The sequence below is a fragment of the Malania oleifera genome, chromosome 5, assembly GCF_029873635.1.
Source record: "Malania oleifera isolate guangnan ecotype guangnan chromosome 5, ASM2987363v1, whole genome shotgun sequence".
In the NCBI taxonomy this organism is placed as follows: Eukaryota; Viridiplantae; Streptophyta; class Magnoliopsida; order Santalales; family Ximeniaceae; genus Malania; species Malania oleifera.
Window position 1 is genome coordinate 39,753,764 of NC_080421.1, and position 13,892 is coordinate 39,767,655.

Below are 13,892 nucleotides of genomic sequence, written 5' to 3' on the forward strand. Positions count from 1 at the left end.
TTACAAGAACAATATTTGTACATCATAGTTGAAAAATAGTAAAAGTATTTTGTAAATGATGCTTATTATTATTTTTAATTGTTTTTTAAATTTTAATGGACAATTTTGTTTTAATAATATTTTAAATTTATGTGATCATTTTATTTTAATTATAATAAAATATATGTATAAAATGAATGATTTAATTCAATAATTTTAATTAAAAAATATGTATAAAATGAATGATTTAATTTAAAAAATTTATTCTAGATATTAAAATATTTTAGTAATAAGTTGTCAAAATAATTGTAAACCATAAAATCTAATTTTTTATTTTTTTTAAATATTAAAAAAATTGACTACTTAAAAAAATGTATTCTTATAATTTATTTTTTTACTATTGAAATGAAAATAGGAAACAAGAGCAGAAACAGAACAATCAAACCTTCAGTTTTTTGCTTTTATCCTTTTTCTATCTATCTTCCTTTTTTGCATTCTCTGTTTCTTCTCTCGATAAATTCTTCTTTTGTGAAAATAAACTAAAATGGAGGGGTGGCATTTTCTCAATTGCTGTTTTTGATGCTTGTGCTGAGGAGTCTAGGTCATTTATCTCTTCGTTGTTCTTTTGGCGAGAATGTTTGGTTGTGGCTTTTCAATAGATTGAGCGTGTTGGTTTTTTTTTTTCACAATTTTTTTTTTATATGTCTTCAGCAATGGAGGATTGCAGTTATTAGTTCAAATCAAATATATGGAAGAGACTGCGCTGGCGGCAATTTGGTGGGAGTGTGGAGTATTTGGGAGGAAATCAATAATAGGGCCTTCTACATTTCCAATGTTGGTATGCCGATCGTTAAAGCTTTTAAGAATTGAGTATGCTGGATGATGTTGAAGAGTTTGAATGAAGCTCCATCTAGACTCGTGTGCTGTGTATTGGGGATTAGGTGTTTTAGATTGTTTTTGGTTGCTAGCTGTTGGTTGACTTGGTTATGGGCTGTTCCTGTTACTGTTCCCCACTTTTCCTCTGTAATATACTTCTGGTATGCAATAAATTTGTTTCTTGTTGCCTCACAAAACTCTTGAGTTGAATGGTGCACTTTTTTTTTTATTAGATTGTTGAAGTGGAACTTGCAGGCTACATTTGCAGACCTCAGAGGCATTTAATGCAGTGTTTTCAGTTGTTTTGCTTGGTATTTTGTTTGTTTATTTGTTCTACTTCTTGATGGTTTTTAGATTTTCTACAATAACTTTTTCTTCGCCATAGATTTGTTAACATCTAATCGTATAATGTTACTCAAAATTGGTTACACTTTTGTTATGAAGCTGATGACCCAAGATCTTGGCATACTGTCCATTACAGAAGCAACTAGTAATAAGGTACATTTAGGTTTGTTACAAAACTATACTCTCTCTTTCTCTCTCTCTCTCTCTCTCTCTCTCTCTCTCACACACACACACACACACACACCCACACACACATATGTATGCACAAATGTACATATGCACAAAGTAGTGTTGTGTTTGGTGGCTCATTTCTTGGAATGGTAAACGTATACAAGGAGGAGAACATAGTTAATATCAGCATTCTGGGGAAAGCCATCGACGGTTTTCTGAAACCCTCGACGGTTTTATTGAAATTTCAGAAATTTCAGAAATCTGTTCTTAGTATTTTATTCTGTCAAAAACTGTCAACGGTTTTGTTTTGGGCAGTGAGGCTGAATTCAAAAATTGAATTTAAATGTTAAGTTGGTTGGGTTTTGGGGGGAAACCTCCAAAGGAAACTTTAGTTATACACTTGTCTGAGTGTATTGAGATAAGAAGATCTTTGTAAATTGTATTGTATTGACTCATTTGACAATTACATAGTGAAAACCTTTGCCGATTGCTCCTGTGGATGTAGGCATTGCCGAATGTCACGAGCTAAGCTTGTTTAGGGCATTATGCTTTCCTGTGACCGCTTATCTCGTGTGCTTGGGATGGGTTTCCATCATATAAATACTAGTGTAGGGTTATTTTCTGTTAGTAGTTTCTTTGTATGCCAAATAAGGCAGTATGACTCCTCGGTCATTTTGATGTTTCCTAGTGTTAGAGTGGGAATGGCCTAGAAAGCTCTTTAAGGGAGGGTGAGTGTTCATCAGTCATTGTAAAACTCACTAGCTATTGTCAACGTGTTTAGCCTACTTGCCTCCCTCGCTAAACACACGATGTCAACGGAGGTGTTGTTAATGAATTAGGTTTGCTTCAATGTTTACTGCTTGCTTGCCACGGCTTTCATGAATTGATTACTGTTTCCGCTGCCATTTGATTGAATGCTAATGAAAGTGTTTCGTGGATGAATGTTGGTAAACGATAGGCTAGATAGTTGAATAAGAGTGCTTTAGCTTGCGCCGCACGGTCCTTTCACAAGGGTGTGAAAATAGTTGGACCATGACACTCGGTATTAGAGCCCAAGGTTGAGTTGCTAAGTGAATTCGATTGCCTTTGTTGTGGGATCTGGAAAGCTTTGGTAAGTTACCATGACACCAAACAATGCTGAGAGGATCAGCGTGCTGGAAGTACAGGTTGAGGCAACAAACAATACTATGGGCATGGAGGTGGCTCAGATGAGAGACCTTGTTAATGAAGTTTATGGGATAAAAAAAACATCAAGCAGGTTTGATAGGCGACATGTCAGAGGACTTTTTCCATATAGTTGAAACTTTGCAGTTGCGGATGGCTGATCTTGATGCAAAGGTGAATTTGATGGTTCTTGCTATGGGGAACTCCAACACTTCGGGAGTTAGCAAGACCAAGGTACCTAAACCCAAGATGTATGGGGGTGCCCAAGATGCCAAGGAGTTAGAGAAATTCTTGTTTGATGTGGAGCAATACTTTCGCACTGTGAGGATGGCCTCAGAACAGGCAAAGGTTAATAGTGAGACCATGTACTTGGTTGGTGATGCTCGACTGTGGTGGCGTACCAAGTACAGAGAAATTGAAAATGGAAGCTGTGTAATCGATAGTTGGGCAGACTTGAAGAGAAAGCTCAAGGCCCAATTCTTTCCAGAGAATGTTGAGTATAATGCAAGGAGAAAACTGAGAGATCTTAGGCATACGGGGTCGATCAGGCAATATGTGAAACAATTTTCTACTTTGACGTTGGATATTTGGGATATGTCGGAGAAGGACAAGTTGTTCTATTTTCTAAAAGGGATGAAACCATGGGCAAGAACTGAACTTCATAGGCAAAGGGTTCAAGACTTGTCAGCTACACAAGCTGCTATAGAACGCTTGACTGACTACGTTGGTGATGATACCACTTCGATCAAATGGTTTGGCAGAGAGGGAAACAGTGGAAAGTTTTTCAAGAAAGGCAAACCCAAGAGTGGGGGAGCCGACTCTAAATCATCAACCCCAAATGAAGTTTCGTCGTCTCAAGGGTTTAACACATCCAATGGAAAGAGAAAGAGTAAAATTTCGTGCTACTTGTGTGGTGGATCTTACAGAGTGAGTGAGTGTCAACACAAGGGATTACTCAATGCTTTACAAGCATGGTATTAAATAATGGCCATTACGTAGCCTAACGGCCGTTATGTAACGGAAAATCATCTCTCCGATACTGTTACAGCCCGCATTAGCGGTGAGCAGAAAATTCATGTGCGTAACGGCTGTTACAGAACCATAACGGCCCATAACGGCCGTTACAAAACCATAACACTAACGTTACGACCCGTAACGTCCGTTACGACACATTACAACCGATAGCCCCTTACACTACTGCGTACCTTCCTTATCTCCTCAAATCTGTCCATTTTGTGTGTTTCTCTCCATCATCTAGCTTAGATCTCTTCATTTGAAGCCTCCAAAGAAACAAAAGCAGTTTTGAAGATTTGATTTGTTGTGTTGTTCCCTCTTTCACTCTTCATCTCTTTCGTACAGCTTCAATCTACTGATCTGAAGCTTCAAAATCCCCAAAATCAGCTTCGATTTTTGCCTTGAAGATGTTCTTCGCAGTTCACAGCCATCGCAGGTCAGCTGACTGGAAGTTCGTCTTGAAGGTGTTTGATTTTTCCCTTGAAGGTGTTTCGATTTTTCCCTTTTCGTCAGTTTGTCTCCTTTGTCCAATGTAAGAACCCAAAAATCAGCTTCCAATCTTTGATTTGTTGCTTGAAGGAGCTGTGCTTTGCAAGTCACCTCCATTCGCAGGCTCGCAGTCGCAGCTCCAAAAATCTTGAAGGTTGCAGCTCTCTCGCAGCTTCGGTGGGGACTCGGGACTTGGGAGTGGGTATGTTTCTTCAGTTCTTCTACTTCATTGGTTAATGTAATTGTAAATTACCAATTTATTCTAAATTAATAATTTAGTTTATTTTATAATTTCAGTTTATATTTATTATTTAATTAGTATGCAAATTTATAAATGATTATATAAGTAGAATTTATTAATTAAAATAAAAAAATTCGTATAAAATTATTAAAACATAAAATTTATAAAGTTACTTAGAGAGTTAGAGTACAGATTTAGTAAAAAGTTATTAATTAATATTCTACATAATTATTTTTTAAAATACCTTAACTATTAATAATTTAATATTAGATCTAAAATTTATAATAAATCCTAATTTCTACACAATTAGTCAAGTCTCAAGTGACTCAAGTAAACTACCATTTAAATAATTAAATTGTAAGATTTACAATTCCATATTTATTTTTTTAAATTGTAAATTGTAATATAAATTATTGTATTGTAATATAAATTATTGGGTCTATTGACTCATTTTAAGTAACTTTATGTCTTTAATCAATTGATTCTTCATTTTAATTACATTTCTACATCTTTTTTACCCATTAAACTAATGCAAACTTTTAAAAAATATGCCTTTTTTTGTAAGCAGCGCACTAAAATTAATATAAAAATCATAATGCCTATTAAAAAGCATTTGTAGGTTGAATGAAGGTTGTCAAAATTCATTAAAAATCATGCATTAATGGATTTCATGCTTATTTTTCGATTTTGGCATGGTTGTGCATGCGTGAAAAAGATTCACAGCCATTACGCCCGCTTCCCGTTACATAACACCCGCGTCTCCCACGTCTCGCGACCATTACACGATGTTACCCACTACCACGATTTTGAACCATGTTTACAAACTTCCACTTTGGGAAAAGTGGTGGAAAGCGAGGAGGAAGAGGATGATGCCCCGAGGGTAGGTTCAGTGCGGCTGGCGAGCGCATTGAAAAAGCAGGCAAAAACACCGAAAGTTGCACGAGCAAAAGGGTTGATGTTTGTGGACTTGAGGATAAATGGGAAGAGTACCTGTGCTATGGTGGATACGGGGGCTACTTATAATTTTGTTTCATAGTTACAAGAATGGAGACTCAACGTATCCTTAGAGAAGGTTATAGGATGCATGAAAGTAGTTAACTCTGTAGCCACCTACTTTGGGAGTAGCCAAGCAAGCAGCTGTAAAGCTTGGACAGTGGGAAGGTCATGCGAATTTCACAGCTGTGACATTGGATGACTTCTCAGTCATTCTAGGAATGGAGTACCTAAGGGGGACGAGGGCAGTGCTAATGCCTTCGGCTGGTTCCCTGTGTCCGATGGGAGATCACTCGTGCATGGTGCAAGTCGTTGCAACGAAAGGAGACGACGAGAAGTCCCTTTCAGCCATACAACTCAATGAGGGATTGGGTCAGGATGAGCAGACACGTCTAGCCATAGTGGTGGTAGACAAAGAAGTAGGCCAAGCGCTGGAGCCTACGACCATCCAAGCGGTGTTGGATGAGTACAAGGAGGTGTTGCCGGATAAGATGCCTCACAATTTGCCTTCACGACGGAGTGTGGAGCATGAGATCGAGTTGTTATTAGGAGTGAAACCACCCGCTAAAGGGCCATGTCGGATTGCACCTCTTGAGATAGTAGAGTTGGGGAAACAGCTTGATGAATTGGAAGCGGGATGTGTTCGCCCTTCCAAAACACCGTTGGGAGCATCGGTGTTTTTTTAGAGGAAACATGAAGAGCATTAACGGAAGGTGTTCGATAGGCTGAGGGGAAACAGTGTGTATATGAAGAAAGGGAATTTCTCTTTCACTCAGCGGAGCAACCAATTCCTTGGTCAGGTGGTTGAACAAGGTCGTATCCGGAGGGGTATGGAGAAGGTAAGGATGATTCAAGAATGGAAGATCCCCACGACAGTGAAGGAGTTGCGTTTTTTTCTTGGCCTTACTAGATATCACAGGAAGTTCGTTGAGGGGTATTCGCGGAGAATGACTCCAATGACAGGACTACTGGGGAGGTATTATTGGCCGCACACGCGAGATGATGTGGTTGATTATGCCAAAACTTGTCTCTTTTGCCAACAACACAAGGGGGGAGCGGAAGAAGTATGGCACTTTCATTGCCGCACCAAAGTACTGTTCGGAAAAGGAGACGATACAATCGTTCTTTGTAACTATTGTGAGATATTGGGGTTTTCCCCATGTTATTGTTTGTGACCGAGACTTAATGTTCACTAACAACTTTTTGACAAAATTTTTCAGGATATTCAGGTCACATCTTGACATCTCTTCGAGTTATCACCAACAGACAGACGGACAGATGAAGAGATTCAAAGAGCTACTGAAAGAGTACTTGTGCCATTTTGTCAACGACAACCAGAAGAATGGCATGCAACTACTTGATGTGGCTCCGTTCGGTGGCAATTCCCAAAGGAGCTCAACAACCAACAAGATCACTTTTGAGCTTGTTACAGGCCAGCTTTAGCTATTACCTCACATAGTGGGCGAGCCGTATAGACGAAAGAGTCCTAGGGCATACATCTTCACCAGAGAATGGAGACAGAATGTAGAGCTTGCCCGAGCCTATCTGGAGAAAGCTTCTAAGCAGATGAAGAAGTGGGCAGATAAGGGGAGAAGACTGCAGTTTCATGTCAGCTACCTCAAGCCGTTCAACGCCAACACCAATGACCTAAGTAGAAGTCAGTTCAACAGAGCAGAGTTGAAGACAGTGCAACCTGATAGACGTGAAGTTAAAGAGATCCTTGCAGATAGAAATTTCATATCCTCAAGGAAGAAGCGGCAAAAGTTCCTAGTGAAGTGGAAATGCCTTGATAACAAAGAAATCAGCTGGATTTCTGCAGAAGATATTCAACCGTTCGTGGATAAACTTGAAGTGCATCTACCGCCAAAGTCTATGAGGACGTCGACCGCATAAGTGGGGGAGAATGTCACGAGTTAAGCTTGTTCAGGGCATTATGCTTGCCTGTGACCGCTTATCTCGTGTACTTGGGATGAGTTTCCATCATGTAAATACTAGTGTAGGGTTATTTTCTGCTAGTAGTGTCTCTGTATGCCAAATAAGGCAGTATGACTCCTCGGTCACTTTGATGTTTCCTAGTTTTAAAGTGGGAATGGCCTAGAAAGCTCTTTAGGGGAGGTTGAGTGTTCATCAGTCATTATAAAACTCACTAGCTATTGTCAACATGTTTAGCCTACTTGCCTCCCTCGCTAAACACACGATGTTAACGGAGGTGTTGTTAATGAATTACGTTTGCTTCAATGTTTACTGCTTGCTTGCCATGACTTTTATGAATTGATTACTATTTCCGCTGCTATTTGAATGAATGCTAATAAAAGTGCTTTGTGGATGAATGTTGGTAAACGATAGGCTGACTAGTTGAACAAGAGTGCTTTAGCTAGCGCCGCACAGCCCTTCACAAGGGTGTGAAAATAGTTGGATCGTGACACCGAACCACGTAAATTTTCGTGTTGTTTGTTCTTGCTTTCAGATATACTGCGTGTATGTACTATATTTTTCCTTCATTGATTGTTGCGTTTATATTCTGCTATGCAAATACGATTTTTTTCACAACAAACAGCATTAGAAGAGTACTTGATACTGATGATAAATAGATTTTCCTAATCAGGATTTATTCAGGTCGCTGTTAGTAAGTTGGATTTGGTTCATAGTGACATTAATTGTCTGCCACTGCATTGTGCCGTTGTAAATATTTTTCACTCTCCTAATACCATGTCCAGCTATTCTGTGTAAACGAAAGAACTATCAATGAAATCAAAACTGGCTCGGACATGCACAATCGCATTGAGTCAACTGAAATTCCATGACACTGCTTTGGAACTTGGTGCTCAAGTCTTGAGTTTGACAATGTCAAAATGGAACATGTATCCAATTTCATTATAGTTTCAATCCCAAGGCTGAAACTTCATGCTGTCAAATGCTTATAAATTTTGAAAATCCACCCTCCTTTGTCGATCAAGTTGGGTAGAACTTTTATAGTTGATACTGGTATTGCTTTATAATATTTGATTTTAGGCAGGTTTTGTAACAATTGTGAACACGAATGGAGAATTCCAGGAATAATGTCATGCATTAATTGCACAAGCATTTAAAATATTTTCTCTAAAGAAAAAAATATGTAATGTAATAGAAATGCTGTAAGTTTGAAATGGAGCCCTCACAGTAATTTGCCAAGAAAATAAGGCACTCAGAAAACCTGAAGCTTGTTTCTAGGACAGAATGAATGTAGTCACATGATATTAAAGTTTTTCTTTCTTTTTCTATTTTCTTTTTTTCAAATTGATTGTCATTTATTTTCAGTTTAGCAATTATAAATTATAATCAACAGATAATTTAGATAAATATATGGGAAGTGTATGGTGATGGTGGTTCTAAATCATTAGGTAGCAAAAGTAGGGCTTCCTAAAGTGATTATATATGGATATTAGAGTGAAAATATTCCACCTTGTTTTGATGAAAAAAGATACAAACCCAAGTTTCATCCAAAAATGAAAGAAAAAAAACATAGATTAGGGTCACTGCATTAATCAATATGATGCTTTTTTCCTTATGTTTTTACTTTTTGTCCCATAAAGAATGCTTAATTTCCAACTTAAGTTTTAAAATGTGTTCTAGTCTTTTTTGGTTTCTTTTTTCCATTGTGGGATGTCTCATTCTCCTCTTTGTGCATTCTCTCCTCTACATTGAAATATCTCTTCTTTTTCTATCAAAAAAGAGTTTTAAAATGTGAAAATAGTTAGAAAACTATGGAAAAAAAAAACAACCATAAAATTGGAGGGCTCGAGTTAAAATGTTATGAGCTCCCCCTAATAGCTATTGGGTCGAAATACTTTCTTGAAGCTTGGAATGAAATTTGTCTCTGCTGGTATGCACTGTGGTTCATGCAACCTATCTGGCACAGAGAGGTGGTTCGCCTACAACTGTTCCTTGTATTACAATATACATTTTCTAGTTACATGTGCCTGGACCCGAATCTTGTCTTCCTCCATGCTTCCTCTTTATGGTTTACCCAACGAAAAATTTTTACAAGCCTTTTTCCTCCCTTTGGATTATGCAATTTGTTACTAGCCGTTTTTCCTTTCTTTGGATTATGCAATTTCCAACTAACACACCAAGTATCATTCCACATCCATATCCTGCAACCGCTGCTTTCCAGTCAATGCTGCTGATTTCAAGCTTGGGATTGAAGTCTTGTTGGTCTGCTGAACCACATTTCATTGATGATGTAAATCCACAAAGGCTTGAGCCACAAGGGTGCAAGGGTAGTCCACAAAGGCCAGAATTATTCTCATAGTTAGATGAGGGAAAAGTGATTAGTTGACGTCCAGAAGGGATGGGGCCTGTTAGGTGGTTGTTTGACACATCAAAAAAGCTGAGAAAAGAAAGTCTCTAATGACCCAGGGATAAATCCCTGAAGATTATTATGAGAGAGATCCAGGACAGCAACATCCTTAAAATTTCCAAAACTGTTAGGAATGTTTCCAGTTAATCTGTTGTATCCCAGTTTTAGGACTTGTAAATGGATTATTGAGCCAAAGCTTTCTGGAATTGTTCCAGACAAGAAATTGCTGGATAGGTCAATGTAAAGCATGCTGCTGTTGCTTTTGAAAGAGAAAATTGTTTGGTCAGAGTAGATTCTAGTTGATATAGGACAAGAGCGAATCATTGGAAGACTTACCATTGTCTCTTCTCGGATTCCCCTGAATTCAATGAGTCCTCCAGTACCTCTACAAGTGATTCCAGCATCATTTCTCACGAATGCAAATTTCTTCCCAGAGATGAGTCTAGGTTTGAAGCTGGCTTGACTGGCAAACTTTGATGGGATATGAACCGATATGTTGTTGTTATTTAACTTGAGCCAAATGAGGCTTTGGCACTTGCTCAACTCCAATGGTATCTGGCCGGTTAGCATATTGTTATTCAATTGGAGAATGGTGAGATATGGTAGATTTCCAGTACTGGCAGGAATTTCTCCAGTAAGCTGGTTGCTTGAAAGTGACAACCATATCAAGTTGGTGCAGTTACCAACTGATGGAGGAATGGTTCCGGTGATTAGATTATTGTTTAGAATCAAAGTCTCAAAATTTCCTCCATTAATGCATATGCTGTTGGGAAGTTCGCCTTTGAGGTTGTTTGCCCACATAATCAAGTTGGATAGATTGGGAGGCTCCAAATTCCCGATGGAATTGGGCCGCTTATTTTATTGAGACTAAGATCAACTGTCCTCAAATTTGTGCACTTTGCAAGCTCTAGAGGCACTGATCCTGAGAGAAAACTATTGGGTAAAAGTAGCTTCTCGAGGGCTGAAGATGAATAGTTTGAGGAGGGGGATGAGCAGAACCCATAAGGAATATTCCCAAAAAAGGCATTAGAACTGAGATCAAGGACTTGCAATTGAATGCAATTGGCTAAAGACAGTGGCACCAAAGCAGTAATGTTGTTGAAGGGTACATAGAGATACCTCAAACTTGGGAGAGTACTGATAACTGTATCAAGAAAATCTCCTGAAAGCATATTTTCGCCAAGGTTAAGGCTGTGCGAAGATGAGCAGGAGGTGAAAGTTGAGGGAAGCCCACCAGAAAGTCTGTTTGCATGAAGGTCAAGCTCCACCAAAGTCTGACAAGTTAGTCCCAACTCATGTGGGATCACTCCTGAAAGCTGGTTATGGGCTAGGGAGAGCCGGCGCAAATTCTTAAGCTTCCCCAACCAGAATCCTGGGATTTTGTACTGGAGGTCATTGTAAGAGAGGTCAAGTGTCTCAAGAAGTTGGCAATTTGTTAAGCTTGTTGGGAACCCTGCCCCTGAGAGGCTATTGTGGGACAAGCTGAGCAACATGAGCTTTGCACAATCACCAAATTCAAGTCTGGAAAAATCTCCCGAAAAATTATTGTGGGAGAGATCTAGATAGCTGATGGATGGCAATGAGTTTGCCACAAGGTCCCTGGATATTTCTCCAGACAATAGATTATGAGAGAGGTCAAGAGTGGAGACTCTCGCAAGAAGAAGAGGACAAAGAAGTCACCCAAAGTTCACTTGAGAGCTTGTTGTTGGAGAGATTGAGGAGATTCAGATTCTGACATTTGGAGGGAGAGTAGGTCAAGATGGCAGAATCAGAAATCTGATTTTGAGAGAGGTCTAGTTGTAGAAGAGAAGGGCTGAAGTTAAGATAGCCACCAGGGATCGAGTTGCAGGACAGGTTGAGAGAAGAGAGTTGATTGCAGGATAGCAGCAACGAAAAGGACGGTCTGTCAAGAGGGTCTGACAAGTTATTAGAGGGTAAGTCCAAATTCTCAAGGCTGCAAGGTGTGTGGCTAGAATTCATGAAGGCTAAGGGATCTCCACCATTAGAGAAGGAATTGCCATGCAGGTTGAGATAATGGAGAAAGGGCAACGCCAGCAAATGGATGAGGTGCAGGTGTCCTGAGAGGCTGGCGTTGTTAAGGTTGATGGCTGTAACACGTCCTCCGGAAGAGCATGTGATTCCTTGCCAAGTGCACGGACTGGTAGAGCTGGCAATCCAGTTGCCTAAGAAATGACTTGGATCAGCAGCAACAGATGACCTCTTGAAGGCCATCAACCTTGCCACCTCACCATTGCTTTTTTGGCTGTGAAACGAGCATTTCTGTATCCTCCAAAGCCAAAAAATGACGACAAATTAGTTGCAAGAGAAGCACCAAAGACCCCAAAAAACTCATCCTTTGTTTTGATGATAATTCCACTCTCTACTAAATCTACATTCACTATGGCAAAAGGCACCACCCCCCCCCCCCCCCACCCCCCCTCCCTTTTCTCAACCACCGTAAAAACATAATATGCTTATAAAAATGCAGTTAACCACCACATTTACCAATTGAAGTCAACCTCTGGTGTATCTTCTGTCCATCATTCACACCACCATCAGAGCTTTGGAGATCAAACATAAATGCAGAACCAAGTTGTCTCATCCCCATTTCCTCCAAACTCGGTCAAATCATGGTAAAATAATATGAATCACTCCTGTCCCTACTTTTCCAACCAAATCTAAGAAGGCCCTTGACATTTCAACATCATAATCTAAGATGTGCAGAGCCACTTACAAAATATTGAAAGAGATTTTCATCATCCTAGTGAGGTAAGAGAACCATAGTTTAGGGATAGAAAAATGTTACTGTCGTTTTGTTCGGGAGACCTTGTCCATTTCAATGGGGTACACCAACTGTTCAGTATGGGAATGGGCAATCTAAGTACAAGATGAGAATACTTGATTTATAGATGAAAGCTTTGCAGTGACGAATTACTTAATTACATAATTACGGGGGGTAATTATCGTGGGTAAGTTTGAGTGGCAGCACCGTCTAGGACTACTTACAGCCTATATATTGTTCACTGTTCACAGGATTGAATGTTCTTTCATATTAAATTTGAATTTTTTCTAGATTAAAATTGCGTAATTTTCTTCTTCTTCTTCTTCTTCTTCTTTTATTTTTTATTTTTTTGATAGCTTTTTAGGATGAAGCCTCTTTGACATTTGTGAAAACCAGCATATTTTAGTGCTTGTTTAGTTGTGGTATTACCAAAACACCATTTTTTTTTTCCACATTTGCTTTGGAACTTTGTCAGAAATCATCTTTCTAAAACATGAAAAATAATTTTTTTTATTTTCTAATTTCTCCGTATAACATTAAAATATTTAAAAACAGGGTGGTATTCTTTGAAATTAGAAAAATGAAAACAAAAACTTGATTGTACAAAAAAACTTGTTCATACAAATATCCTAGTTCCAATCTGCCACTCTTATGTTATTTGATCACATATCATTTATCTTTCTTAAGCGCTGAATTAGTGGTTTTAGGAGGCAATATTTCAGGTGTCACATTTTTTTATTTTCTGAGAGAGATAGAGATAAACCTCTCTCTCCCTGCGCGGTCACTCTTCATCTTCACCGTCTCTTTTCATATTCCATGCATAAACGGCTTGATGCCCATTGATTTTTTCTTATTTATCGGCATAATAATTAAAATACTCCTTTACATAAAAAATTAAAATTAACTACTTTGATTATAACAACATAGAATTGAACAGAAAATGTGAGTATGCAGTTCAAATAAAACTGAATGCGCAGGATTTTCCTTGAAGCTACAGTTGAAGCTTTCAACATGACATTAATAAAGTGGCCCGAGATTTCAACATAACATTAGTTAATTAGTCCCTTATTTCAACATAACAATAATCAATTGTTTCAAGATTTCTGTATCAGATTAATCAATAGGTGCCACTGCAATTAGATTTGGCGCAAGTACAAAGTACATGCCAGCAGGAGAAAGGGGTTCTTCTTCTCATTAGATAGATTAACTTGTAGTAGGCAGGGAAATGCTTCAAATAAAAAAGAAGGAAATAGATAGTAGGCAAAATAGTCGTATGGTCTTTGACAGAAAGCCCTACTCTGACCCTTTATTTTGAGTACTTACAAAACCTGCTGACAAGCACGTTAACATGCTCGTGTCATTAAATGTTTGGGACAGTATTATATGTCTGTGGATGCTGTCAAAGTATGTGCGGTTTGTGTCATCAATTAGAGTTGTTTTGCTTATTGATTTTTCTATTACAGCTCATTTACACTATCCGAAACTAACCTTTTCAGAGG

The 13,892-nt window shown here is 38.6% G+C and overlaps 1 long non-coding RNA gene and 1 pseudogene across 1 annotated transcript; one reads left to right on the forward strand and one right to left on the reverse strand.

Moving 5' to 3' along the window:
* Nucleotides 1–431: 431 nt before the first annotated feature.
* On the forward strand, nt 432–1,052 carry LOC131155131 (uncharacterized). The gene is made up of 2 exons (XR_009136750.1): nt 432–580; nt 691–1,052. It is a non-coding gene; the product is annotated as an uncharacterized LOC131155131 (long non-coding RNA).
* An 8,240-nt stretch (nt 1,053–9,292) lies between these two features.
* Nucleotides 9,293–12,219, reverse strand: LOC131155934 (serine/threonine-protein kinase BRI1-like 1; annotated as a pseudogene).
* Between the last annotated feature and the right edge of the window lie 1,673 nt (nt 12,220–13,892).